Genomic DNA, 4,716 nt, shown 5'->3' with positions numbered 1-4,716 from the left:
TAGCCTTCTGGCTTTCAGTTTTGAGAGAGAGAAGACATGTGGTTCCAGATTCTCTTCAGGTCCTTGGGAGGGAATAACTCTATTAAAAAAGCCAATATATAGAGATGACATTTTGATCATATACCTATCCTCAGCTTACTACACTAGAGACTTTGGGGAATTTTCTCTTGGTTAAGATCTAAGTCTCTTTCTTTCTCTCTCTTTCTCTCTCTCCCTCAGTTTAAACTAAGCTATCTTTCTCCTAACAGAAGAAATCATTCCCTCTATGCATTGTCTCTTATATAGGGTAACCTGAATACTTCCATTTTTGTAGGTTATCAACTTGAAAATATGAATTTATTTGCTAATGACTATAAGTAGAAGTAGCATTTAATAAGAAGGGAGTCAAACTATGGAAACATAGCTTGGGGGGATGCTTTCTCCATAAGATATGTGATCAGGAGCTCAGTTTGAATCTAAAAATGGTTTCCCACAGACTAACAAAATTTAGGGGAACAAATATAGGGTTTAGTCATCCTCTGAGCCCAAACTCCTACCTCCCTTCCTGTCAGGAATCAAAATCTCCCTGTAAGAAAGAGATTCCAAAAATATTCACTTTTATCTCCCCACAAAACATACTAGTCAGACCCAGGTGGACACACATAACCTACATGGGCAAATGTAGACATGAACACACAAATACACCCATACATCTCTAAGTACTAAATGCACTTACATTCTTATATAGAACTTCCCATAGGAGAGAGACAGCCAAGGAGGGCTCCAGAGTAGGAGTGGAAGTGCCTACTGGAAACTCAAAGAATTGGGTGAAGAGTATGAAGATGGACAGAGAGCAATCAGTTATTCAGTCAGCATTATGATCCCCATAGAAACACATATAATTAACATATTTGAACTAGAATTTATTTTTACTTCTATATGAAGCCTTTTTCTTAAACCCTACAACTACTTGAGGCTTTCCCTCCTGCATCCTGCATCTGTTATATTTAATTGTATAGATCTGACTAGTGTGGTTTATGGAGAGGCAAAAGTGAATATCTTTAGAATCTCTTTCCCTGACTCTTCTTCCAGGGAGACTGATTCCTGACAGGAAGGGAAGTAGGAGTTTGGGCTCAGAGGCTGAATAACACCTAAATTTGTCCACCTAAATTTTGTTAGTCTGTGGGAAATCATTTTTAGGTTCAAACTGAATTCACTGAATCTTATGGAGAAAGCATCTCCTAAGCTATGTTTCTTTGACTCCTTATTAAATGCCACTTCCACAAAGACCATTCACAGTCATTAGCAAATAAATTCATATTTTCAAGTTGATAACATACAGAAATGAAAAAAAAAATTCAGGTAACCCTATATAAGAGACAATGCATAGACTCACCACTCTATCCATGCCTCTTCACTCAAGTCTTTGGGTCCCCAGTAGGCACTTCCATTCCCACTCTGGAGCCCTCCTCAGCCATTTTTTCTCCTATGGGAAGTTCCCTATTAGAATGTAAGTTCATTTAGCACCTAGAGGCAGGGATAGAGTCAGTACTTAATAAACATTTATTTATTCATTCAATTGAAGGAAAACACACACACATTTCCTGAGGTTGGTTTTTTTCCCCTAAAAGTTTTCAAGTCTAGGACAAAATAAAGAAAAACAGTCACTGTATGTTCTGAGAATGTTGGTAATTTTTTTCATTTGATCATGAAGAACAAAACTTTATCTGAAATTCAGCTGTAAGTTGGGTTTTCCAGAAAAGTTGGGTCAAAAACCTAGAAAATGTATTTAGAAGGAGGTAGTTAAAAAAAAAAAACAAGAGAAGAGCAAAGAAGGTTATAATGTACAACAAATTGTAGATAAAAATAGAGCAAATAATAATTTCTAAGTTTGATATACCTTTGGTTACACCCAAAGCATGAAAGAGATTTTGAAGAGCAAATTAAAATGACTGCTCTAAAGAAATAGGTACAGAGGCAGAATTTATATCTGTTACATGGTTAAGGAACAAATAAACAGAAAAGTGCAGAAAAAAGGTTCAGAGGATTCAGTGACTGAACTGGAGCTAAGGTGGCCTGGGATCTTGGTGCAACAGTTACAGTATCTTCCAAACTCTCACTTTCTGACAGCCCTGAAGCACCCCCACCTCTTACCACCATGGTAGTCTCCAATAGACAAAACATGCTGAAATCCCACTACCCCCTCTGAGGAGGAATATCCCAACCACTCCTATGAAAAACCCTGAAATAAGGCTACAACCAGTGGTTTCACCATGGATGATGTCATCCTGACTTCTTCATCATGACTGTGAGCTGTGTGGCTGAAGATGAAGAGAGCTATGTGTTCAAGGAACTGTTTGATCCTATCATTGAGTAACAACAGGGAGGCTTCAAGCCTTCAGATGAGTATAAGACTGTATTTAACCCTGACAATTTGCAAAGTAGTGATAACCTGGATCCCAACTATGTGCTGAGTTCTTGTGTTTGAACTATCAGGAGTATCTGAAGATTCTGCTTGCCCCCACTGTAACCAGGGCGAGGCTATACCATAGAGCTCTTTGTGGAAGCTCTGGCCAGGCAGGGGCCAAGATTGGCTCAATGGCAGGAGCATTTGGTACAGTGACAAGACCCTTCTGGTATAGATAAATGAGGAAGATCACTTGAGGGTTATCTCCATGCAGAATGGGGGAGGGGAGTTAACAAGAAGGTGTTCACAAGCTTCTGCACCCAGCTCACCCAGATAGAAATCCTTTTTAAGACCAATTACTATGAGTTCATGTGGAGCCCCCACCTGGGTTATATATCCTGACATGACCCTCCAAACCTAGCCACAGACCTTCAAGAAAGTGTTCATATTAAACTTCCTCACCTGAGCAAGCATGTTTTTGGTTAGGTACTAAGGAATCTGAGGCTGCAGAAAAGTAGGATAGGGGGTAGTGGACAAAAAAGCTGTGGGTGGTATCTTTGATATCTCCATTGCTGACCAACTGGGCATCTCAGAGGTGGAACTAGGTGCAGACGGGAGTGGATGGTGTGAAGTTGCTCATTAAGATAGAGAAGAAGCATTTGGAGCAGGACCAGTCTATCGATGATCATATGTCAGTCCAGAAATAAACAGTTGCCCTCCCCCCCAAAAAAATTCTGCCCTTCCTACTTTATTAGATGAATAACTATCATCTTTCCCTTTTGTGGTGCCATGGGAGCTCCAGAAGCAGTCCACCTAATCATTCCACAAAGAACTCTTCCTTCCATCCTTTAATGTTAGAGTTTTGATGAGCAAGTTGTTGCTGAATGCTGAAATAATAAACTATTGTTTGTTCTAAATAAAAAGTTCAGAGAGTAAAGAAAATCAGGTCAGAATGGGAACAACCATGTTAACTTTAAGTGATTTTATAAAATAAGCTATATAGGCTCTGGCTTACTATCTCAGAGCCAGCCTGAGTTTTAGGAGTCCTCCTGAGAGATGAGGTATCACTTCTCTAATAACTTCAGCTCAAGCCCCTATTCCAGGAGTATTTATTTCAAAGAAATAACAAAAGTACAAATACTTCTCCCCCTGATTCTTTGAGGGTACTCATTCCCTCTACTACCTCTAGGAAGAATGGGCTCAGATTTAGCTTAATTTCTACATAGCATGAATCCCACGAAGTAATATCAATAGCTTGAGCCTTTAATTCTCTGAGCCAATCAAGTCTCAAGAAGGGTTTCAATATCTTTTAAGGAAAAACTAGTCTAACTCGTGTGAAGAAAGGGGGTAGAATAATATAGATCCACCACAATGTCCAAATATAGTATTGCTACCATCCCAAAAGACATTGATTCTAGGCTGACTCAATTCTTAGATGTCCAGATGGCTTATTCTCCTGACCTTTCAAAAGGCTTATTCTCCTGACTTTTATAAGTCTCCAGATTAATCTCCTTACATAGGAAAAAAATACTGAGGTAAGCAAGTAACTAAGGCCTAAATTCAGAAGCTATATTTTGGTGGCAGAGGGAGGGGGCTTGGGCCCTCTCCCTTATATTATCTCTTACTGTAAAGGATTCAACTCAGGGGTGGCTAGGTGATGCAGTGGATAAAGCATCAGCCCTGGAGTCATGAGTACCTGGGTTCAAATCAGATCTCAGACACTTAATAATTAGCTAGCTGTGTGGCCTTAGGCAAGCTACTTAACCCCATTTGCCTTACAAAAACCTAAAAAAAAAAAGGATTCAAGAAATGTAACTCTATTGGATGGCTTTGGAAAAATCTAGAAAGATTTACATGAACTACTGCAAATGAACCAGGAAAATATTGTATACAGTTACAGCAATATTGTAAGATGATAAATTGTAAATGACTGAGCTATCCTCAGGAATACAAGGGTTTGCAAAACAATTCCAAAAGTCTCATGTTGAAAAATGCTATAAGCTACCTCCAGAGAAAGAACTGATTCTGAATACAGATTGAAACATCCTATCTTTCACCTTATTTTTCCCAGGATCTTTTTTTTGTATATTTTCTTTCACAACATGACTAATATGGAAATGTTTTGCATGATTGCACATATCAAATTGTTTGCCATCTCAAGGAAGTGGGTAGGGTTGAGTAGAGGAAGGGAGGGAGAGAATTTGGAATTCAAAATCTTAAAAATGAGTGTTAAAAATTGTTTTCACATGTAAGTGGGGGAAAATATTATTCAAAGAAAGAGAAAGAAGAGGGGGTAGGTCATGCCAAGAACAAAAGTAAGACCTTTTGAA

General features: G+C 38.8%; 1 pseudogene; it reads left to right on the top strand.

Moving 5' to 3' along the window:
- Nucleotides 1-2,137: 2,137 nt before the first annotated feature.
- On the top strand, nucleotides 2,138-3,093 carry LOC141487662 (creatine kinase B-type pseudogene; annotated as a pseudogene).
- Nucleotides 3,094-4,716: the final 1,623 nt, after the last annotated feature.

This window comes from Macrotis lagotis, chromosome 1 (assembly GCF_037893015.1).
Source record: "Macrotis lagotis isolate mMagLag1 chromosome 1, bilby.v1.9.chrom.fasta, whole genome shotgun sequence".
NCBI classification, from domain to species: Eukaryota; Metazoa; Chordata; class Mammalia; order Peramelemorphia; family Peramelidae; genus Macrotis; species Macrotis lagotis.
This window is presented reverse-complemented; position numbering and strand designations above follow the sequence as displayed.